Source organism: Nelumbo nucifera, chromosome 8 (assembly GCF_055504915.1).
Source record: "Nelumbo nucifera cultivar China Antique chromosome 8, China Antique-T2T, whole genome shotgun sequence".
Lineage (NCBI taxonomy): Eukaryota > Viridiplantae > Streptophyta > Magnoliopsida > Proteales > Nelumbonaceae > Nelumbo > Nelumbo nucifera.
Window position 1 is genome coordinate 33,029,563 of NC_142656.1, and position 13,464 is coordinate 33,043,026.

Here is a 13,464-nt window from a genome sequence, read left to right on the forward strand (position 1 = left end):
TTCATGTCACTTTTACAAATAACCAATACATAAAGAAAGAGTTACTTTTCTAATGTCTAGCCACATTTCACTAGTATTCCCACTTTCTTATAAATTATCTCTAATTATTTGTTATTCCTATTTTTCTCTTAAATTATCTTTAATTCCTATTTATCATCTCTCCCACTTTTCATCCATATCTATCTACATAAAGTTTGAACTAAAAAATTTAAGAATTATTAACTGATGAGGGCGGATTTGACCCTCTAGTGACATCATGACACATAGCATCTCAAAACAGCTGGATGACACCCTGACACCACATAGGCGATGACTAGTCTTAGCCAAAATGGTAGAACCCGACCTGGCGACCTGCCTCTGCCGTCAACCTGGCAACTTGCCTCTAATGTCGACTTGGTGAAAACCTAGTTAGTGACCTCATCCACAATTCAGGGCGACTTATAGCACCCCGTCCAGGACCAACCTAGGGCACCTCATCACCAGTTGAAGTGACCTCGACTTGAGGAGTGACCTCCTTCGAGGTCTTGCTGACCTGATTGAGGTCTAGGTGGCAACCTGTGAGACATGCTCGTCGACCCATTTTGTATGCACATCCCATCACTCATGGGTTTCTCGGAAGTTGGTCCCCACACCGAATGTTCTAGAGGAAACCGAATAAGGCGCGAAGATTGGTCTACATGCACGACTACCTCCGAGGACTTCGGACCGGTTAAGCACGACCTCTCGGAGATCTCGGACACGATGCGTAAAGCCCACGCCATGCAACGCCTATATATAGGCCTCACATCCAACCTCACAGGGGGGAGAAGGTATGCGGTATTTACTGCTTACTAACTTTCATAACTCCCAAGCTTCTACCTCGCACACAGTCAGTACTAACTTAAGCATCGAAGCGACCACACTAGGTAAACCACCCCGGGTCTTCTGACACTGATTCCTTGTAGGTCTCTCTAAAGAGCTACACAACTCACCTATCTACCTAGTTCGGCACTCGAGCAACCTCTTGGTTCTGCCTAGTTCACTCGGCATCCAAGCCACCTTCCACCAGGAATTCTCTAGCTCGACTTTAGAGTCATCAACCACTAGGAAGCTGCTAGGTCGTGCATCATCAATCAGCATCCAAGTTACCAGTAAACGGGGTGCTTCCAAAACACTCCTCATCAATTGGCACCGTCTATGGGAAATGCAACAAAAAGCTAAGTTCTCACCTTCAAGAAAGCTAAGATCTCACCTTCTAGTTTGATAAGTTTTCACCTTCTAATTTCCATTTTTGTCAATTCAATTACATTTTTGAGTAGCACCAACATCAAGAACAAAGTATTAGTTACTGGGGGGCAAGAACATCCATGATAACCTTTTAAAACCCCTCTGTGACAATCAAGCAAGATCAGTGCCCCTAGCACTTCTTGGAGTAGCAACCGCACTGAACTCAACACTCCTATTATCCCAGGCAAACACACTACTACCTTATGTGGACGGCCCTCTCCTCGTGGTAGAGACATCAATAGTACCGCCAGGATTGGAGCATGGCAGTTTTATGAGTTGAAGCATGGATCTCCAGATGTGGACATGGGAGGAGAAGTTCGACGCATTCACAAAATAACCAACAACATAATGACCTCAACAACTAGCAGTCTAGCGACAGGCACCTCAGAGTAAGGCTGCCCCCGCAAGTCGAGCCCTTCGTGGCTCTCGGGGAAGTTGATGGCCAATAGATCGAGTAGATCTGCTGACCTCAATTCAGCCTGGACGAGCCTCGTCATCCCTCTTCGGGAGGTCTCCCCTACAGGTTGAGCCCTTTGTAGCTCCCGCGAGAATCAGCGACCTACGGACTATGCAAACACCCTTGCGGGTCGAGCCTTTCAAGGCTCCCGTGCGAGTTGGCGAGCTACAATTAGTAGAGCTGCCCCTGTAGGTCGAGCTCCCTATGGATTCTTGTAGGAGTAGACGACCAGCGCCTTCGAGGGCTGATGTAGTGTAGCCGCGACATCAACCTACCGTCCAGCACAGAGTGTAGCGTACATATCAACAAAACTCACAAGCAGAACAGCCATGAACAACCATCCCGGGCGAGCTTCAGCGATCTGGCCTAGAATGTCTCCAGCCTGAACTGTGAAGCCTCACTACTAATCGAGCTCTTCATGGCTCCCCTGAGAGTTAGAAGCGAACTAAATGTCAAATCGGCCTCATAGGTCGAGCCCTTCGTGGTTCCCGTGAGAGTAGGGGACCTACAGACAACAGAGCCGACCCCTCAAGGTGAGCCTCCCATGACTCCAATAGGAGTGGGCAGCCAACAGTTCCCAGAGCAAATGGTACATGTACGCCATGATCTCGCAAGCACCTACCTGGGGAAGCCAATCTCAAAGTGACGACATAGAAGCAACCACATTTAAGACTACAACAGAATGACTATCTGCCTTGGTGACTTGGTCAGACTGAGTCCTAAGGGAAAGCTATACAACATTTAGCTAAGGCCACCTCAAGCCGACCTCGAAGCACGATGGCAACAAGTAGACCGATCTAAGCAGTTCAGCCCCCAATTTATCTAGCTCGGCAACACGTGTAAATCAATCTCAAAGGATGTCGGTATCTCACTACCAACTTAACAAAAAGAGAGAGAGAGAAAAAGAAACGAAGGAAAGAATAGTTCGCTTTCAGCACCGTGGCAGATGCAAACTTGGCCGATCTCTTCATAGCCGACCTCCACCTCGGTTTCAGGCTCCACATCGACCTCACTGGCTACTCTTTTGAGAACCGACTCGAGGGACATTGTGTTGTAGTCTACCTGGATGGAGCGACTTGACGAAGCAGTCATGCAGTTAGAACCTCTTGAAGACGGCATGGCGAACTTCGCTCTTGAGGTATTGGGTTGAATTGCAAAACTTCTTGATGGCTGCATCCCTGGTAAGGTAGATGTCCTTAGAGTGCTTGTTTCTTCTCTCCTCGAGTAGATGAATTCGGTCTTGTGCCCCGATAATCAAGACGGTGAGATCATGCATAAGGCTACATTCAACACTTAGACTCTTCCAACCTGGGGAGCAAAACTAGAATGACGCCAACAGCTACGAGCTCAACCAATTAGTCACTCCAGGCCAAAGAAACAAGCTACTCCCTTTGCCGAACTGATCTCAACTCGAGAATGGGGGGCAATTGATGAGGGCGGATTTGGACCTCTATTGACATCATGACACATGGCATATCAGAACAGCTGGATGACACCCCGACACCACATAGGCGATGACTTGTCTTAGCCAAAATGATAGAGCCCGACCTAGTGACTTGCCTCCACCACCGACCTGGCGACCTACCTCCGCTGCCAACCTAGTGCATGCCTCCGACCTCGACTTGGTGAAAACCGAGCTGGCAACCTCATCCACAATTCAGGGCGGCTTGTAGCACCCCATCCAGGGCTGACCTATGACACCTCGTCACCAACCAAAGTGACCTCGACGTGAGGAGCGGCCTCCTTCGAGGGATTGCCGAACTGATTGAGGTTCAGGTGGCGACCTGCGAGACATACTCACCGACCCATTCTTCATGCACATCCCATCACTCTCGGGTTTCTCGGAAGTTGGCCCCCGCACCGAATGTTCCGGAGGAAACCGAATAAGGCGAGAAAACTGGTCTACGTGCATGGCTACCTCCGAGGACTTCAGACTGGTTAGGCATGACCTCCTAGAGATCTTGGACGCGATGCATAAAGCTCACACCAAGCAACGCCTATATATAGGCCACACCTCCAACCTCATAGGGGGGAGAAGGTACGTGCGATTTACTGCTTACTAGCTTTCATAACTCCCAAGCTTCCAGCTCGCACATAGTCAGTACTAACTTAAGCATCGGAGCAACCATGTCGGGTAAGCCACCCGGGTCCTCTGACACTGATTCCTTGTAGGTCTCTTTAAAGAGCTACATAACTCGCCTATCTACCTAGTTTGGCACCCGAACAACATCCTGGTTCTGCCTAGTCTGCTCGGCATCCAAGCCACCTTCTAGTAGGAATTCTCCAACTCAACTTCAGACTCATCAGCATCATCAATCGACATCCGAGTTATTAGTAAATGGGTGCTGCCAAAACACTCTTCGTAACTTTAAAATATTTATTAAAAATATAAAAAATAATTATAAAAAATTTAATAATATTTAGATTATTAATAATTTTATAATTTTATGAAATTCATAATGAAATTATGTAATAACAATATAAGTTATAATTTTATAGATTATTCGGTTTAATAATTAAATAATATTAAATAACAAAATTATTTAAATGTTAGTTAAATAAAAAATAACTAATATCTTGAAAGTATATATTTTTTTCCTTTTATAAATTTTTTATTTTATTTTATTTCATGTCATTTTTACAAATCTGTACTATATTATATGGTGATATAGGTCATGTCAACAACCCTCTCCTTACTTCATTACCCCAATCTTGGCTTCTCCTTAACTTTCTCTCCTTCCTCCCTTACCCCTTCGCAACCCCTCCATCCACGTAGCCACGTGGCAGTCCTCTCTAGGGGTGTAAGTGGATCGAATTCGAATTGAATCAGGCAATGTTGGAATTTGAATCCAATTAGAAAATCCAATATCCGAATTTGATTCGATATTCGATGGATATTGAACATCAAAATTCGAATTTGAATTTGATTAAATATTCAAATATTCAATTTGATTCAAATTTGGATAATTAATTATTTTAGGTAATTAATAAATGTAAAAAATAAATATTTTATTTATATAAAGTATATAAATATGTAAATTATTTATATAATTTAATTATTATATATATGTTATAAAAAACATTTAAATATTTTATATATTATATATAAGAATTAAATAATCAATTGAATTTGGATATTTATCGAATCAAATAAGGTCATATCTGATCTATTTGATATGGATAGGATATCTGAATTCAACTGATTAAATATTTGAATGATTCAAATTTGATTTCGTTATGTCAAATCTCGAATTCGAAATCAGATTTTTGAATAATGTTGACACCCCTAGCCCTTTCTTCTTCACTAGAGTCCCACTCCAACTCCCTTTTTCTCATGTTCCTAATCACTTAGCCAACCCCCTCTTAAAATTTCTGCTAAACTATCTCTTCCACCTAAAATTCCTCTCAATCTAGCCACGTGCCACCACTATCCCTATTTTCTCCTAAATCATCTCTGATTATCTCTAATTCCTATTTATCTCCTAAATTATCTTTAATCTAGAAAAAATTTTCTATCCTAAATTATCTCTAATTCTAATTTACCCTCTCCCACACTTTTCATCTATATCTATCTAAATAAAGTTTGAAATGAAAATTTTAATAATTTTTTAAATATTATAACAAAATTAAGTTCTCAAAATTTTATTTGAATAAAAAAATAAAAATTTAAAATAATATTTAAGTATTTCAATGACTAAATATTTTAAATAACAAAATATTAAAAATAGCTAAATAATTATATAACAAAATGTTTAATATTATGTAATAACTAAATAATATTTTAAAAATTTCAATAGCAAGATTATTTAAAATTTGTTTCAGTAATAAACTTTAAAAAATTAAAATATTTTTTAAATATTTCAATAACTAAATATTTTAAATAAAACTATTAAAAATATCTAAATAATTCTATAACATAATATTTAATATTATGTAATTAATTTCAAATAAATAAAATTTAAATAATGAAAAATTTTAAATATTTTATTGTATTCATTTCATAATTATTGTATTTAATGTTTTTTATTACTTATTTCATTTATTTTTGTTTTAAATTTGTTTTCAATAATTGTGTATTTTCGTTATAAATTATCAATACTTATTGGAGATTAAACTATTGTTTTTTATTGGAGTATTCATGGGTTAGTTCGATTCAGTTGAAGATTGCTTGGCCAACCAAATCAACTTGGTTGGGTTGGGGAGTTGGTCATCCGAAACCGACCGACCATTAGTGAAAATTGGCCAACTTGGGGTGTATCATTTTGGGTCAGTTTATGGTGTGGTCAATCGGTTTAAAAGATCTAAGCTTAAAATTTTAATTTAAATTTAAAAAATTACAATGACATTATTAAAATAAATAAACTAATTTTTTTAATTTACAATATAAAATATATTAAACTAAGAAATGTGAGAATTTTCCCACTTTTCGTATTAAAAATATAAAATATTAATATATAGCTATGGTCGGGTTGATCTAATTTTGGTTGTTTTACAAATGACAAAATTGAAACTAACCGAACTTGGTCGGGTTGGAAATTGTTGAACCAAAGCCAACCGAAAATACTAGAAAACCAACAAATTTGGGTTGAGTTAATTCGGGTTGGTTGGTTTCTTTGGTTTGATGAACAACCCTAGCTGAAATTAATTATTACTATTTTTGTATTGCAAAATATTATTAAAAGTAATATATAAAATATAAATAATTATAATTATTTAAAAAATAAAATATAAAACAATTGTTTACTATTATGATTTTCTATTGATTAACTTTCGTTTAACAAAGCTTGTGCATCACACAGGTCCCTGGTAGTAACCAATAGATAAAGAAAGAGAGAGTTGTTTTTTTGATGTCTAGCCACATGTCACCACAATCCCCACTTTTTCCTAAATTACCACTTGTTCTTATTTATCTCAGATTTTCTCTCCCAAGTTATTTTTATTTCCTATTTATCCTCTCTGTGTGTGTGTGTGTGTCTCACTTTTCATCCATATCTATCTAAAGAAAGTTTGGGCTAAAAATTTTAAGAATTATTCAAATATTATAACCAAATTATGTAATGAATTTAAAATATTTTTTAAAAACACAAAAATTAATTATAATAAATTTAATAATATTCAAATTATTAATAATTTTATATGTTTATAAAATTCATAACGAAAATATATAATAACAATATAAATTATAATTTTACAGATTATTCAACTTAATAATATTTTAAAATTTTAAATAAAAAAATTATTTGAACATTATTTAAATAAAACAATTTAAAAATTAGAAAAATGAAAGTATTATTTTAAAATTTTCAATAACAAAATATTAAAAATAGCCAAAGAATTATATAACAAAATATTTAATACTATGTAATAACTTTAAAATAAATAAAATTTAAATAACTAAAAAATTTAAATAATAATGTATTTTAAAAAATGGCATATTTAATATAATTAAATTTAAAATAGTTAAAATAACGAAATTATATAATAATAGTATAAATTTTAATTTTATGAAATATTAAATTGAATAAATAATATATATATATATATATATCTATATATATAGAGAGAGAGAGATTAAAACAAAGCATATTAGGAATTTTCTCCTTTTTTGATTTTTTTAATTTTTTATTTACCTAAAATCTCTCTCTCTCTCTCTCTCTCTCTCTCTCTCTCTCCCCAGACTCCCACTATCTATCTCTTCCATATGTTCCCAATAATCTAAATAATCTCCTCTCCCAAATTTCTCCTAAACTCCTCCCACCTAAAACTTCATTCTAAAAAATATATCCTAATCTATTTATATAATAAAATAAGAACTTGCCACATAGATGGCCTTTTTTCATCTATTACCCGTTTACCCCAAGGTGCAATTCTAGAGCGGGTGCAAGATTCCCTCTAGAAGCCCATGCAATTGCCACCTAACAAACTCTCAATAATTTTAATCCCAATTCAATATAGGTTCTACCACGATTGAAAATCGTGATAGAGATAGAGACCATCCAAAACAACTTTTCAGAATCGTGACCGGGATGGAAACTATCCAAAAAAACCTTCCCTTTATTATGGAAACCTCTATTCCTCCCTCACATCTCTTCCCCCATTCTTTTTGTTTGAAATGTTCCTTTTGGACGTCAAAACACATCACCATGGGCTTCTTCTTCCTCCATTCTACTCAGTGTTTGAACCTTTCATTTTATACATCAAAACAGGGGCTCCGTCCCATTCTCTCCACTACCTTTTAGTTTTCTCCGATTTCCGATTCATTGCAAACTTTGTCAAAGATTTCATCTTTTAATCCCTCATCTCTTCTTTAACCCCCTTTTAACGGAAACACTTCCTTTTTCATCATTATTACTATCAATAAATGCATCTTTCGTTGCCAATGCTTCTCATGACAACAATCTCTCATAAACTTCAGCTCTTCTATATTAAAGGGTTTTAATTTTTTAATGGTTCGAAGTATAGGTTGCATAAAGATGGAGATGAATTTACTTAGCAGTGTTGGTATTAGGCTAAAGCTTCTGATGTAGAGTACAAGAAGAATTGGTGGAGTTGCCGACAAACAATAATGGTTTGAATTGTTGGAATGGGTATTTGGCATTGATTGGGATGTTTCAGGAAGTTTGGTGATGTTGAAAAGTGACGAGTCAGGTTCTTCTGCAATTATTTGACGTTACTAATGTGCAAGTATTGATTGAAAATTTCTGTGCGATTTTTCCAGCTCACGGAAAGGGAAAAACGAGAACACGTTCATTCTTAAAATTTTCCAATGTGTTTATAGGGTAAAACGGAATAGAAACAGTCACCGGAGAAGGAGAAGGGACCCCAACATTGGTTTTCGTCCATAGTGTTGAGTGAGACTATTCATATACACGGGTTAAGAAAATGAGATAAATGTGTTAGGTACGGGTCGGTTTGTAAAGTCTTACCTGATCCATTTAACTAATGTGTCGTCTGTCGTGGCTTAGTTAAATGGACCGGGTTCTAAGTGGATACCGACCCATATCCGGTCCGCAACCAACACGATAATTAAATAACTAAATAGATAATTATTGATCTATTAATTAAAAATATTAACAATTTTTATTAATTAATAGTATTTATTAATTTACTTAATTACCGTATTCATTTTTTTGAGTATTAATTACCGTATTCATTAATTAGCAGCATTTATTATTTAACTGTATTTTGATACAATTAGCAGTATTTTAATGTAATTAACAGTATTTTAACATAACTCTTTAAGGTATTAATTAATATTATTTTAACATAATTAGTTACAATATTGATTAATTAGCATTATTTACTATTCTACTGTATTTTAATATAATTAGCATTATGTTAAAATAATTAGTTATGGTATTTATTAATTAGCATTGTTTAATATTTAATTTAATTTTAATATAACTATCAGTATGTAATTACCATTATTTTAATATTACTACCCATATTTTAATATAATTACCAGTATTTATTAATAATATAAGTATCAAAATTTATCATAAAACTAATATGTGAGATTATATAACCTATATAAATATTAAAAAAATATCAACATTATGTATATATTCACTAAATAAAAAAATAATAAAATTTAAAATTAAAATTTAGTAGCAACTAAAAATAACAATTAATTACATTTATAAAGTAGGAAAACTAAGTTAATATATGCAAAACTTAAAATTAAAAAAATAAGTAAAAGGATTATCATCTAAAAATTTAGTAAATTTAGTAACATTTATAAAAAGAATAATAGAATTAAATAAAAATAAAATGCTGATTAATTTAAAATTAGGTTTAAGGCCTTGAAGCCCAAAACTTAGGATTTATGTTGAGTATTTGTGTTTTCTTATGAATTAGTTAAGGAATTTGAATTAATATGTTTAAGAATATGGTTGAGTATGTATGAATGTATTTGATTATGTTTGTATATATTTTGAAAGGATCATAAATTATTATGATATTTTTTAAATGGAAAAGAGTAAAAATAAAAATAAAATGAATTTGACAGCATAAAAGAAAAGGTGAGGGATGGAGATGGGTTTCTTTTTTTTTTTTTGTAGGACGTGGATGGGAGTGGTTCCCCGTTTCCACCCCACCTATTTGTCATTCCTACATAAAGAAATATGGTTTTCTACTATTTCACTTTCACTTAACAAAAGCCCTCCATCGCACGGGTTCTCATTAGTAAACCATCTAATTCTAACACCACTTTCACACCTCTCTCTCTCTCTACCTTCTAAATAATAAAACTAAAGTAATAAAAAAGAAGAAAGAAAAAATATAATAAATAAGAAAAAATGAAAAATCAAATAAAAAAGAAGGTAAAGACAAGAAAATAAAAATAACAAAGGAAAATAGAAAGGAAAAAAGAGAAAAATGAAAACAAAAAATGAATTTAAAAATAAGAAAGAAAAGAGAAAAATAATAAAGAAAGGTAATATAAATGGGTAAAATAAATAAAATAATAAATAGTATGAAATTTCTTTTGAGTGCTTTGGTTAAGCTTGGGAATAGAACAAAGTTCTCTACTTTTTTTTTGAATGAAACTTGTTCTTTTTCTTTCTTAAATTCCATAAGGTGAAAAATAAAAAGAATAATCTAAGATTTTTCTTAAACTTGTGGTAATTCGAACAAATTGCTTAATACAATTATTTTAATTTGAATCAAGTTTTTCCTTGATTTTGATGTGTTTGAAAATATTTCCTTAGTTTTTATGTTTTCATGGTAGAGATCTAACTTGTTCACATTGTACTACATTTTGCATTCCTTCTGCCTAGTTGGCTATAGAAGCATTAATAGTCTTTTTTCCAGCCATAGAGCTATCTTGAGCCATTTTCCTAAATTGCCTCTACCTTCCAACCCTTGTTAGTTCATTCATCACTACCCCCAAACTTTTTGATTAGATAGTCAGCTCCTAGCAGCCTACTTTTTTCTTAGGAATCCATTCACAGCTTCATACATATTTCTTTACTTGCCTGAGTTTTCACTCCACCTAGTTTCGAGCTAGTGGTAGACCAGTTTTACCATTGTTTTCTTGATGCTTTGTTGGCATTGCATAGTTTTTACATAAATCCTGCACTTTGCATCATCTCATCTTAGTGCCTTAAATCAAACCTCCCACTACATAACCCCTAGCCAATTTCTCTCTCTCTCTCCAATTGGTCAAATAATTTAATAAAATCAAAAGGAAAAATAACATAAATGATGTAATTATAAAAGAAAATTCATGATAAAGAAGTGCAAAAACAAATAATAAATGTCAAAAAAGGGAGAAATTTCCAATCACATTTTTGAATCAAAGGAGTTTCTTCAAGACCATGGAATCTAGTTTTAAAAGGGTTAAGACATCAGACTTAGAGAATATCATGTCATCAAGATCAGACAACCCCAAAGAATTGCAAATCCGCTTTGGCCAAGACCATTGCAAATCTGCTTCTTTGAGGGTTCAGATCAAGTACATTCTGTGATCATTTTCAAATACTAGGACATTCTACTGATCAGTATATTCTTCTCCAGCTCGTAGTACAGAATCTTATAGGTAGTGGAGCCTTTTTTCCTTAATGGCATACTATGAGTTTTGATCCTTTTGGTTTTGTGTTCCTTTTCTCTTGCTTTATAATTAAAGTTGCAAATAATCCAAACTACACTTGGTCTGATCCCTCACAAAGGGTACATAGGCAGCAACACTTGGGTTTGACTTGGATAATAAAATGAAAATAAAGTATCATAGCTAAGTTGAAAAGCCATATCACAAAAATAGACACACACGTGCGCACTACTATTTTTTTCCTTTAGTCTACTTCATGCATATGTTACCCGTTGTTTGAAGTTTGATAATAATATAAGAGTCCTTATTTTTCGGGTTACTAGGTTTTACTTAATAAAGGCTTCATTGCGAAGTCATCATTTCATCGTTTCTTTTTTCGTTATTGATTTTTCATTTTTTATAATAAGTTTAGTATTTTTTTTTGTTTGGTGTTTTGAGTTTTTACTTGAAGGTTTCTTTTTATTGTTTTTTTTCTTTTCAATAAAGAAATAAGTTTTAATAAAAGGGGACTTTTCAACCTTGGGAAGAGATAGAGTTGCCACTTTCCTTAGGAGGATTGTATGAGTATGGTTTTGTTGGATTGTGATGACATGCACACTCCTTTGGATACATTTCTTGAGTCATTATGGAATGAAAGCATTATAACAACCTAGTGCTTTTTTTATTAATCAAGGAAAGGAATGCAGGTTATTATCGGTCATTCTTATTCCCTAGAACTCATCGCCATTGTTAACACCCCTAATTAACCCATTGAGTTGATTCATTGTACCTTCTTCTTTGTTAAATTGATCAAATTCCCAGGATTCTTTTTCCCAAAGGGCTAGAGAAAATGTTTAAAAAGAACAACAAAAAAGAGAAAAAACAAAAAAAGAAAAGAAAAGGAAAATTGGAGAAGAGGAGAAAAGGAAAAAAATGAGAAAATAAGAAATAAGAATGATGGAAGGGAAAGCAAAGAGATACAATACCAAGAGTAGGATCACTCTCATTTGATTTACCTCAAAATTTCCAAGTGTTGAAGTTGTCAAATAAGATAAATATCCTTGAGTTGGTTAAACTCAAGTTGTACTTAACATGTAGTTCTTCCCTATGGGTTATGCATCCAATGAGGAAATAATGAGAGGCCCTCATTTAGCCATTTGCTTTATCTCTTCCACTTTAAACCCTTTGTTATCTGCTTAATCCAATAGTCATCCCTTCAAAATAAACCCTTCTTAGAGGTAGATGTTAGATATTCAATCATGTGTATGAATCTTAATCAATTATTTTAAAAAAATAAAAATGAAAAAATGAATATGAAAGACCGGGACAAATAAATAAAGAAAAAAGGAGAAGAAAAAAATAAAGAAGGAAAGAAGGTAGCAAGGATAAACTATGACATCCAACTGCTACGAATAAAGAAGAGAAGAGCAAGTAAGAACAACCGGGGGAGTAGACACCCCATTTTTGCACCTTTTAGTTTTTTTGCAGCACTTTGAGCTTCAAACATGCTTCAACTATCCTCTCAACTGACCCGAGATCATTCTTGGAATTTTAAAAAAGTTTGGACTTCAAGGATCTGACACCATAGGTACGTAGACACACAAAATCCAAATCCGACAACACCCATATCATCGACATCTGATACCGTTAACCCCTTCATCTTAAGACCCAAAGCCAAAACCAATTCTAATTGTCTAATTATGATCATTTTGATCCTGAACTTTATCTCATGTCAAATAAAAAAATTCAACACCATAGGCACACAGAGTCCAAAAATCCAAATCCGACGACATCCAAATCATTGACATCCAATACCATTTACCCATTCATCTTAAGATGCGAAACCAAAACCGATTCAAATCGTTTGATCGGGATCATTTTGATCATGAACCTTATCTCATGTCAAATCAGAAATCCAACACCATAGATACATAGATCTCAAAAATTCAGATCCGATGACACCCAGATCACTAAAACGCATTACGTTTACCCCTCCATGTTAAGACTCGAAGCCGAAACCAATTCCAGTCGTCTAATTGGGATCATTTTGATCATGAACCTCATTTCACATTAAGTTGTATATCAAACACCATAGGTATGTAGAGCCCAAAATTTCAAATTTGACAGCACCTAGATCACCCAAATCTGACAACATTTACTCCATCTGAAGATCCAAAGCCAGGACCAATTCTAATCATCCGATCGGGGTCATTTT

At 34.2% G+C, this 13,464-nt stretch overlaps 1 protein-coding gene across 1 annotated transcript in view; it reads right to left on the reverse strand.

Annotated features, from left to right (window-relative positions):
* Positions 1-13,464, reverse strand: part of LOC104603169 (adagio protein 1) — a 95,202-nt gene that overhangs the window by 58,897 nt on the left and 22,841 nt on the right. The gene's annotated exons all lie outside the window — the stretch shown is intronic.